This window comes from Ranitomeya imitator, chromosome 4, assembly GCF_032444005.1.
Source record: "Ranitomeya imitator isolate aRanImi1 chromosome 4, aRanImi1.pri, whole genome shotgun sequence".
In the NCBI taxonomy this organism is placed as follows: domain Eukaryota; kingdom Metazoa; phylum Chordata; class Amphibia; order Anura; family Dendrobatidae; genus Ranitomeya; species Ranitomeya imitator.
Window position 1 is genome coordinate 633,240,063 of NC_091285.1, and position 12,022 is coordinate 633,252,084.

At 43.4% G+C, this 12,022-nt stretch overlaps 1 pseudogene; it reads right to left on the minus strand.

Annotated features, from left to right (window-relative positions):
* Positions 1-12,022, minus strand: part of LOC138677007 (serine/threonine-protein kinase N1-like) — a 108,101-nt pseudogene that overhangs the window by 9,455 nt on the left and 86,624 nt on the right.

The following is a 12,022-nucleotide window of genomic DNA, read 5'->3' on the forward strand; positions in this document are numbered from 1 at the left end:
ACCTCCACCTTTGTGCAAGGAGGAACAGGAGGAGCACTGCCAGAGCCCTGAAAAATGACCTCCAGCAAGCCACAAATGTCCACGTGTCTGCACAAATGATTAGAAATCGACTCCATCAGGATGGTCTGAGGGCCCGACGTCCACAGGTGGGGGTTGTGCTCACAACCCAACACCGTGCAGGATGCTTGGCATTTGCCACAGAACACCAGGATTGGCAAACTTGTCGCTGGCGCCCTGTGCTCTTCACAGATGAAAGCAGGTTCACACTGAGCACATGTGACAGACGTGACAGAGTCTGGAGATGCCGTGGAGAGCGATCTGCTGCCTGCAACATCCTTCAGCATGACCGGTTTGGCAGTGGGTCAGTAATGGTGTGGGGTGGCGTTTCTTCGGAGGGCCGCACAGCCCGCCATGCACTCGCCAGAGGTAGCCTGACTGCCATTAGGTACCGAGATGAGATCCTCATACCCCTTTTTAGACCATATGCTGGTCAGGTTGGCCCTGGGTTCCCCCTAATGCAGGTCAATGCCAGACCTCATGTGGCTGGATTGTGCAAGATGAAGGCATTGATGCTCTGGACTGGCCCGCCCATTCCCCAGACCTGAATCCGATTGAACACATCAGGGACATCATGTCTCGCACCATCCACCAACGTCATGTTGCACCACAGACTGTCCAGGAGTTGGCGGATTCTTTAGTCCAGGTCTTGGAGGAGATCCCTTAGGAAACCATCCGCCGCCTCTTCAGCAGCATGCCCAGGAATTGTAGGGAGGCATACAGGCACGTGGAGGCCACACACAATACTGAGCATCATTTTGACTTGTTTTAAGGACATTACATTCCACTTTAATTTTGTATGTGACTCCAAATCCAGGCCTCCATTGGTTAATAAATTTGATTTCCATTGATGATTTTTGTGTTATTTTGTTGTCAGCAGATTCAACTTTGTACAGAACAAAATATTCATTGAGAATATTTCGTTCATTCCCTTTATTTTTTTGAGCAGTGTATATACACACACACACAGTAGAATACTTAGCAGTTCCCTCTTCGTCAGTTCTTCTAAGCTTCCGCATAGTACACATCCTGTGGTGACATCATGGTCACATGACCAGTTACATCATAAAGATGACACTGGAGGTCCTGTAGTCCCGCAGAGTTTAAGACCTGTGATGACATTATGGTCACATGACTGTAATGTCAACTAAAGTCCCTAAGAAGTCTCAGGATTAGCAGCAGTCTCAGTGTATCTTCTGTGATGTATATTGGAGTATCAGTGTATTCTATGTAATGTGTAAAGCAGTCTTAGAGTATTCTGTGTGATGTGTACATCTGCCTCACTGTATGCTCTTTGATGTATACAGCAGTCTGGGTATCTCCTGTGTGATGTATATAGTAGTCTCAGTGTATGCTATGTGATGTACATTGGGGAAAAAAGTATTTAGTCAGCCACCAATTGTGCAAGTTCTCCCACTTAAAAAGATGAGAGAGGCCTGTAATTGACATCATAGGTAGACCACAACTATGAGAGTCAAAATTAAGAAAAAAAATCCAGAAAATCACCTTGTCTGATTTGGCAAGATTTATTTTTCAAATTATGGTGGAAAATAAGTATTTGGTGATTAACAACAGTTCATCTCAATATTTTGTTATATATCTCTTGTTTGCAATGACAGAGGTTAAATGTTTTCTGTAAGTCTTCACAAGGTTGGCACACACTGTTGGTGGTATGTTAGCCCATTCCTCCATGCAGATGTCCTCTAGAGCAGTGATGTTTTGGGCCTGTCGCTGGGCAACACGGACTTTCAAATCCCTCCAAAGGTTTTCTATGGGGTTGAGATCTGGAGACTGGCTAGGCCACTCCAGGACCTTTATATGCTCCTTACGAAGCCACTCCTTCGTTGCCCTGAGGTTTGCTTAGGATCATTATCATGCTGAAAGACCCATCCACATTTCATCTTGAATGCCCTTGCTGATGGAAGGAAGTTTGCACTCAAAATCTCACAATACATGGCCCCATTCATTCTTTCATGTACATGGATCAGTCATCCTGGTCCCTTTACAAAGAAACAGCCAAGAGCATGATGTTGCCACTCCCATGCTTCACAGTAGGTATGGTGTACTTTGGACGCAACTCAACATTCTTTCTCCTCCAAACACGACAAGTTTTGTTTCTACCAAACAGTTCTACTTTGGTTCATTAGACCATATGACATTCTCCCAATACTCTTCTGGATAATCCAAATGCTCTCAAACTTCAGATGGGCCCAGACATGTACTGGCTTGAGCAGGGGGACAAGTCTGGCACTGCAGGATCTCAGTCCATGGTGGCGTAGTATGTTACTGATGGTAGCCTTTGTTACAGTTGTCCCAGACATATTTACTAGGTCCCCTTTTGTGGTTCTGGGATTTTTGCTCACCGTTCTTGTGATCATTTTGACTCCACAGGGTGAGATCTTGTGTGGAGCCCCAGCTCAAAGGAGATTATCAGTTGTCTTGTATGTCATCCATTTTCTTATTATTGCTCCCACAGTTGATTTGATCACACCAAGCTGCTTACCTATTGCAGATTCAGTCTTCCCAGCCTGGTGCAGGGCCACAATTTTGTTTCTGGTGTCCTTCGACAGCTCTTTGGTCTTCACCATAGTGGAGTTTGGAGTGTGACTGTTTGAGGTTGTGGACAGGTATCTTTTATACTGATGACAAGTTCAAACAGGTGCCATTACTACAGGTAATGAGTGGTGGACAGAGGAGCCTCTTAAAGAAGAAGTTACAGGTCTGTGAGAACCAGAAATCTTGCATGTTTTTAGGTGACCAAATTGTCATGATCCAGTTCTGAGATTATGTTCAGCTCTCTTGTCTCTGGACTGGTCATGTGGGAGTTAATCCTCTCTGCCTCACTCTGAAGCTGGCTGAGCTATTTAAGTCCTCTGCAGCCTGTGGGCCAGTGTCAGCTATAGTTCATCCTGCACTGTTTGAGCTCCTGACCTGGATCCCTGTACTAGTGTTCCTCTTTGCCTCTGACTGTCTGCACCCGTATATGACTTGTTCTGACCTTTGGCCTGTACCCCGACTCCGTCTTATGTCTCACGTTTTGGTTACCACGTTCCCGGTAGGTTCTGACGTCTTGCTTGTTCCCGACTATTCTCTGCTCGCCCCTTCTGTACCGCGTTGCTATCTCCGTGTATGACCTTGGCTTGTTTCATGTCCCTTTCATTACCTGTGACACCTGTGTTGTTGTTCAGTGTTGCTGCGCTGTGTGTGCAACCTCCTTTCCTTAACCAGCACCCCCTGGTGGAGGTTGCTCTATACTGCACTGCAGCAGCACATTACACAAATGCTTATTTTACACCATGATTTGAAAAGTAAATCTTGCGAAATCAGACAAGGTGATTTTCTGGATTTGTTTTCTCAATTTTGACTCTCATAGTTGTGGTCTACCTATGATGTCAATTACACGCCTCTCTTATCTTTTTAAGTGGGAGAATTTGCACAATTGGTGGCTGACCAAATACTTTTTTTCCCCCACTGTATATACAGCAGTATCAATGTCTCCTGTGTGATGTATATATAGCAGTCTCAGTGTATTCTATGTGATGTATATACAGCAGTCTCAGTGTATTCTATGTGATGTATACAGCAGTCTCAGTGCATCCTATGCGATCTATACACAGCAGTCTCAGTGTATTCTATGTGATGTGCATAGCAGCCTCAGTGTAGCATTTTATTTAACATTTTCTATATTAGTGGTTACAAACTTGGGACCTGTTTGATAATTTTAAAAGACTCTCTGAACAGATGGCTGCATAATTAGGATTCTCTTTTACTAATCTGTGGTGGAGGATATCAAGTAAATTATGCACAGACCTTTTTTTGCTTGTCGGCCTTCATTAGTGTTCATGTTTTTAATCTGCGGCCCAAGGCAACTATATTTCTTCCAATGTCGCCCAGAGACACCAAAAGCTTGTACAAGCATGTTCTAAACTCAACCATGATACCATTATTGTAAAAGATAATATATCAGATTTAAAAAAAAACTAATATAGTAATAAATATACCTAATTGATGGCACATTTATTGCTTCAGAGGTGCGCAATGTAGAGCAAGGGTCCCATAGCAGTATAATGATGGCCCCTCTATGTTATGTATGCCCTTGGCATCTCTCGGCAGGAGCCACTTGTCTTGTCTCTCTCTTCTCTTTCTTAGATTTGCCAAACTACAAATAAAGCAGAGTTGCCGTAGCTGTTGTATATTCTAACCCCATGGTGGGTATTGTGTGGTCGCGTCAGCAGGGGAGAAGGGCTCCCATATGGTGGAATGATAGGATTGTGATATTGTTATTTCTCATCGCCATCAACCAGTATTTCCAGCACAGCTCATGATGATCCTTTGAGCCTAAGAGTCTTCTTATTAGTACATGATGGTCTCATTTTACTCAGACCGGCCCAATATTCGCTATTGTACCCTAACATGAGGGTCTGGATACATGAAGACGTGGTGTAAAAGCTTTGTGGCTCATAACTTATTAAAGCCATTGATGACAAGTAGTATTTTTGGAAACAAACCAAAAATTGAAGTCCATTAAGGAGGTGATTTATCATTGTCTAGGATTTTATGTTTCCGTCATTGATTTGCTTTGTTGCGCTCAATTCTGCAAATTGTTAAGTAGGAAATTCAGATGATCCAGACAGAAATGAACGTGAATTACAGGCAACTATGGAAAGTACAGCTTCTTAGTATAGACTGGACCAAGGGTCGGGGAGCACAATTATTCTCAATATATATGGTAAACAAGTACAAATATACAGTATATACCAGGGGTGTCAAACTGCATTCCTCGAGGGCTGCAAACAGGTCATGTTTTCAGGATTTCCTTCTGCTGCACAGGTGATAATTTAATCACCTACACAAATAATGAGTTCGTGATTAAATTATCACCTGTGCAGTACAAGGAAATCCTGAAAACATGACCTGTTTGCAGCCCTCGAAGAATGCAGTTTGACAACCCTGCTATATTATTAATACATACTATTACTATTTACTTTTTTACTTCCCATAGGATATTTGCTCATTTTCTTTATATTCTAGGTTATGTTTGTTATTGGTATGCAAAACAAAAGCAAAAGCCGGCACTATCCGCAATCCGTAATGCTCCTCACATGAAGGATCGTCCACACACACTTGCGACTCTGGGGAACTCTGGGTGCTTAACCGCGTGTAGAGCTTCCATGAAGTTGCAGAAGGATGAAAGTTGGCGCTCTCAGTCCCAGAAAACTCCTATTAGCTAAACATCTTTTAACATGGATGCAGGGGGGTGCAGGCTGAACAAAGGACGACGGATGTTCCGAGGGTCTTGGACTGTGCTTGGATTCGTTGACGCGCCAGTGGGCACGAAACGGTCTTCATACTTTGTTCTCCTTGCACCCTCCTTCATCCAGGTTTTAAGTTGCACCCGGAGCCTGCAGAACAGCTCGAATTTCTTTGGAACTTGATTGGGAATGCTTATCCACCATCTGGGCTATCCTGCGTTGTAACCTCCTTTCATCAGTTTTTCTCTGCCGTCCACGTCCAGCGAGATTAGCTTCAGTGCCATGGGTTGTAAACGCCTTTATTGTGCACCGTGGACAAAGGAACATCAAGATCTCTGGAGATGGACTTGTAACCTTGAGATTGTTGTCCTCAGACAGTTCTCATCTCCTCTTTCTGTTCTCCATGCTTGGTGGCAGACACAGTCACACAATGCACAGATTGAATCAGCTTCTTCCTTTTTTATCTGGCTTCAGGTGTGATTTTCATATTGTCCACACCTGTTACTTGCCACAGTTGAGTTTGAACGAGCATCACATGTTTGAAACAAAGTTGTTTACCCACACTTTTGGAAAGATGCCAACAATTTTGTTTGACCCATTTTTTAGAAATTTTTTTGTGAAATTATGTCCATTTTGCCTTTTTTTCTTTTTTTTTGCGTTGTTTCAATGCACACAAAGAAAATAAACGTGTGTATAACAAAACATGTGTAATTGCAATAATTTTCTGGGAGGAATACTTCATTTTCTGAAACAATTTCAAAAGTGCCAAAACTTTCGTAAATGAGTCGGAAAAAAAAAATCTCTAAATATATATATGTATCTCGCACATAGACCACGTACTAACCTTCTTTGCAGAGGCCATAATCCGCCAACTTCACGTATCCTTCTGAGTCCAGAAGTAGATTATCCAGTTTTAAATCTCTGCAAAAGGATCAAAGATTGATAGATGAGTAATCAGGCAACCTCTAATTAATCATTGACACATTGTTACTCTTATTCTTTACACATGATCACATGAAATCACAAATTTGGGCAGCGAAAACAGGAGAATCATGACAGTACGCACATTTCACACCGTCACGATTCTGCAATCTGCTGACATATAGAGTAATTGTGGACCTTCCATTTTTAAAATGTACTGGAGGGGAGATATGCTTCCCATGGGCTATTAGCTTCAGTGATGTGAAACCCAGAAGTTTTGGTCCAGCACACTAAGTGTTGAGAGGGGTTAAGCAGCCATTTTAAAAGGGCTCAGTTTTGAGAACAACCATAGAGCCGGTGGGAGGTTGTTCTCCATATCTCCACCCCAGGGTGTCATATGGGATTCATATAGTTGGCCTTCTGAGGCATTCGGTGTTCAGTGTGTCTGGAGAGGTTTACTCCATTGAGGTGCTCGTGTTGGTGCTAAACTGAACCATGTGTGCTTGCTAACCCTGAGCAGGCGGATCCCCGCAGACGTATGGACTGTGATATACCAATTTGTTTTGTTTTTATGCTTTGCCCAAAGGGCCGTGTTTATCTTTATGGTTTATGCCGCATGTACATAATAAACCAGTGACGGACTTAAAGAGACAGTGTTCCCATGTCTATCTCCGTGTACAGCTGAGTGAGCAGATCTGTACTTTTTTTTTTTTTACCAATGAGCGGCACCGCTTATGACACATTCTCTGACATATTGGCCTTTGTATACTCTACTGGCACATCTATCTGCTTTATTCGTCCTTGTATGCCATGCCCCATCCATTCCCCCACAATGTACACAATGCCAGCACCAAATACACATTCCTTACCCCACCCACTACTCTTCCTTTGTATATAATAATTAATAATGTCTCCTCACCTATAAACGATGTTCTTACTGTGCAGAAATTGGAGCCCGAGAAGTACACACGCTGCATAAAACCTGAGATGGAAAATAGTGCATGGGTTAATAGGTAAAAGGGATCTTCTGAAAGGGGTGTTAGATACGGATCCCACTGAGAACAGGGCCCCAGGGTGCGCTCAGAAATTTCCAGTGCTCCCCTTTATAAATTAATGGGGAAAAAATCATGCATGGGTTCAAGAGAAGGGATTCAAATCTATCAGACATTATGTCCTAGATGGGATGAGCCCTATAAAGGGGATCTGTCAACAAGTTTTTACTATGTAGGGACAGAGACCCTGATTCCAGTTTACTGGGTTCAGCAGCAGTGATAAAATAATAGCTTTCTCTGCTGCAGATCTAGCAGAGCTCGGAATGTTGGGCCCTGTATAACCCCGCCCACACCACTGATTGGCAGCTTACGGTGTGCAATCAGCGGTGGGGGTGTGATTGGACCAGGAGCCACGAGACACCTAGTCCTGTGGCGATAATCTCCTGCTGATAAAACACTGATTTTATTGAAACAGCAGCACACAACCTATTGCTGGAATCAGGGTCTCAGCCCCTATATCATACTGCTTTCAGATTACGTAGCAAAAATCTGCTGACAAATTCCCTTTAATATACATTTATACTCAGTGCTATATACCAGTTCTTTAGATGTGAAGAAATCATGTAGAATATTTTTTTTATTTCTGTTTTTGTTCACCTTCATTTCCTATCCTGATATAGACATGAGATATCTGCTCTGGATGGGTGACGCCAGAATTTTTTGATGAGCGCACCCATCGGTCACACATATACTCACATTGCTCGCTGCTGGCTGAACACCTCCGTGTGTATGTGAGTCATCAGGTCTCCTCCAGCCATGAAGTCCATGACAAAGCAGACGTGCTGCGGGGTCTGGAAACATCCCAGAAGACTAAGCAGGAACGGGTGTGAGGCTCCACTCACGGCTACAAAGACCCGCTTTTCACACATGAGGCTGGAGAAAATAGGGAAAGGTGAAATCTCAGGAAGTTAGAAAAAATAAGTGACCCCTTTAAGTAATCTATAACGTAGCTGTCATGTGCATACAAACCTCTCAACCTCGTCCCTGGCAATGATATCTCCTTTTTTTAGAGCTTTGATTCCATATAATTCTCCAGTTTCCTTGTACTCAGACAACAGAACCTGAATAGAAGACATTTAATAAAAAAACCAAAGGGATTTATATGTCCAAAAAAAAGGCAACAAAGATGTGGACATTCAAGTCTTAAGATTCAGCACAGCCTAAAGGGGTTTCCAAGCTTTGGGATCAGTGTGACTGTGAATCCTCACAGTGTGCACCATGCACGCTTTCAGGATTCTCCAGTCCCGGCTCTGGGAGAGGGCAGGAGCGTTACCACAAGTATGTGATTTGCATGCATGCGGTCACATGCCGACTAGCACAGCCTTGCTCAATACAAGTGAACTGAGCGGGGCTGGACAGGTCTAGTCAGAATGTGGCCGGAAGTACAGTTGTGCTCAAAAGTTTACAATTTTTGCTTTCTCGGCCTTTCTTCAGAGAATATGAATGATAACACCAAAACTTTTTCTCCACTCATGGTTAGTGGTTGGGTGAAGCCATTTATTGTCACTACTGTGTTCTCTCTTTTTAAATCATAATGACAACCCAAAACATCCAAATGACCCTGATCAAAAGTTCACATACCCTGGTGATTTTAGCCTGATAACATGCACAGAAGTTGACACAAATGGGTTTGAGTGACTACTAAAGCTAACATGCCCACCTGTGACCTGTTTACTTGTAATCAGTTTGTGTGCATAAAAGATGAGTGAGTTTTTGGGATCCAGACAGACTCTTGCATCTTTCATCCAGCCACTGATGTTTCTGGATTGTGAGTCATGGGGAAAGCAAAAGAATTGTCAACGGATATACGGGAAAAGGTAGTTGAACTGTATAAAACAGGAAAGGGATGCAAAAAGATATCCAAGGAAATGATAATGCCAGATAGCAGCATTCAAACTGTGATTAACAAATGGAAAATCAGGGGCTCTGTAAAAACAAAACCACGGTCAGGTAGACCAGCAAAAATGTCCTCCACAACTGCCAGGAAAATTGTTTGAGATGCAAAAAAACCCCACAAATAACATCAGCTGAAATATAGGACTCTCTGAAAACTAGCGGTCTGGCTGTTTCAAGATGCACAATAAGGAGGCAGTTGAAGAAAAATGGGCTGCATGGTTGAGTCATCAGAAGAAAGCCATTACTGCGCAAATGCCACAAAGTATCTCGCCTACAATATGCAAAACAGCACAGAGACAAGCCTCAAAACTCTGGAACAAGGTAATTTGGAGCGATGAGACTAAAATTGAACTTTTTGGCCACAACCATAAATGTTATATTTGGAGAGAGGTCAACAAGGCCTATGACGAAAGGAACACCATTCCTACTGTAAAGCACAGAGGTGGATCGCTGATGTTTTGGGGATGTGTGAGCTACAAAGGCACAGGAAACTTGGTCAAAGTTGAAGGAAAGATGAATCCAGCATGTTATCAGCAAATACTGGAGGAAAATTTGCAATTATCAGCCCGGAAGCTGCACGTGGGACGTACTTGGACGTTTCAACATGACAACGATCCAAAACACAAGGCCAAGTCGACCTGTCTATCCTACAGCAGAAAAAAGTGAAGATTCTGGAATGGCCATCTCAGTCTCCTGACCTCAATATCATTGAGCCACTCTGGGGAGATCTCAAGCTCGCAGTTCATGCTAGACAGCCCAGAAATTTACAGGAACTGGAGGCCTTTTGCCAAGAAGAGTGGGCTGCTTTACCATCTGAGAAAATAAAGACCCTCATCCACAACTAGCACAAAAGACTTCAAGCTGTCATTGATGATAGGGGGCAATACACGGTATTAAGAAATGGGGTATGTGAACTTTTCATGAGGGTCATTTGGATGTTTTGGGTTGTCATTATGATTTAAAAAGAGAAAACACAGTAGTATGACAATAAATGGCTTCACCCAACCACTAACCATGAGTGGAGAAAATTTTTTTTTGTTATCATTCATATTCTCTGAAAAAAAGGACAAGAAAGCAAAAATTTTACTAGGGTATGTAAACCTTTGAACACAACTGTATGCTCCCAGCGCTGGCATTGGAGAGCACACACTGTTCGCGCTTTGAGGATTCACAAGTCTGCAGTCACATTGATTCCTGGACAACCCCTTTAAAGTGAATCTATCACCAGGTTTTTCCTATGTAACCTGAGAGCAGCATGATGTAGGTGCTGAGACCCTGATTCCAGAAATGTCACTTGCTGCTCTGCTTGCTGTCATTTCCACACAATCACTGTTTTCTCCGCTGTAGATCTAGCAGAGCTCACAATGCTGACACAGCTCAATGTTCTGAGCTCTGCTAGATCTGCAGCAGGGAAAACTGTGATTGTATTAAAATGACAGCAAGCAGAGCAGCAAGTGACACATCGCTGGAATCAGGGTGTCAGCCCCTACATCACACTGTCCTTATATAACATAACAACCTGCTGACAGATTCCCTTTAAATCCTAAACTAATATATGCCACTCACCTTTCCAAAGTGCCCCCTACCCAGGACGGCCAATAGTCTGAAGTCCTCTAAACCCAGATGTGACACGCTCTGCGTTCTGTAAAAGGAAGACATACTGTAGCATCTAAAAAAAAGAAGCCCCCCCCTCTTAAAGGGAACCTGTCACCAGAAAAAACACTGTTAACCTGCAGCGCCGCCCCAGTGACAGAAACTAGCACGCTGCCGGGGGAAAATGAAATAAATTTTCTCCCTGCAGTGTGCTGATGCCCTGCAGGTTAATAACGCTATTAACCTGCAGATTAACCCCATAGCTACAGGTTAATAGCGTTTTTTTTTTCCTGGTGATAGGTTCCCTTTAACTTTTAAAAAAATGTGTGATATGAAAAAGTATAGGAGGGTGCCAATACTTTTTAATAGACAAACAGATTTCCCACTATGTCTGCAAAGGCGAGATCTACAATGGTGGAGGATAATGTCATCTGATGAATAAATCAGGTAAGGAACGACAACTTGATGGCATACAGTATAGATATCACGGTATTGGGGTCTCGTGACTTCACGTCTCACGACAGACAATGACGGGGCGGTGACGGATTATCGGCGAGCATTGTTGGCTCTTTGGCTTTTATCTCCATACAAGATGAAATTGTGAAGAGGCCAAGTATCAGGTTTCCACAAGTGGAAATATCATCCCCCCGGGGACGTCTTCTCTAGCAGACTGTCAGGCAGTGTTCTTACTGGAATGGCCGGGAATTAGATGTTATTAATTAGGAAAGACAGTCAGCGATAAGTTATGTGACTCCAAGAATCTGATTGGATGTTTCAGAGATGAAGTGATAGATCTCATTATCTTTATGATACATACCTCTGCGCATGTGCTATTGAGGCAGCGGCAGGGGCGGCTGGGGGTCCACGGTGATTAATCAAATTTTATAATTATAGTACATGATGTATTTTAGGGTATGTGTCCACGTTCAGGAAACACTGCGTGTTTGACGCTGCATAGAGCCGCAGCGTCAAATACGCAGCGTCCAGATGTTACAGCATAGTGGAGGGGATTTTATGAAATCCCGTCTCCACTATGCGTGCGAACACGCACCCGGCGGCCCTGCGTTTACGGACATTCGGTGCGTCTTTTTAGAACGCAGCATGTCTGTTTACCTTACGGCGATGCTCCGTCGCCGCAAGGTAAATCACAGGACCCTATGAATGGGGTGCGGAGATTCCGGATGTGTGCAATGAACACTTCTGGAATCACCACGCATACAGAAGGGGGCGGAGCTTTGGGGCGGAGCGAGT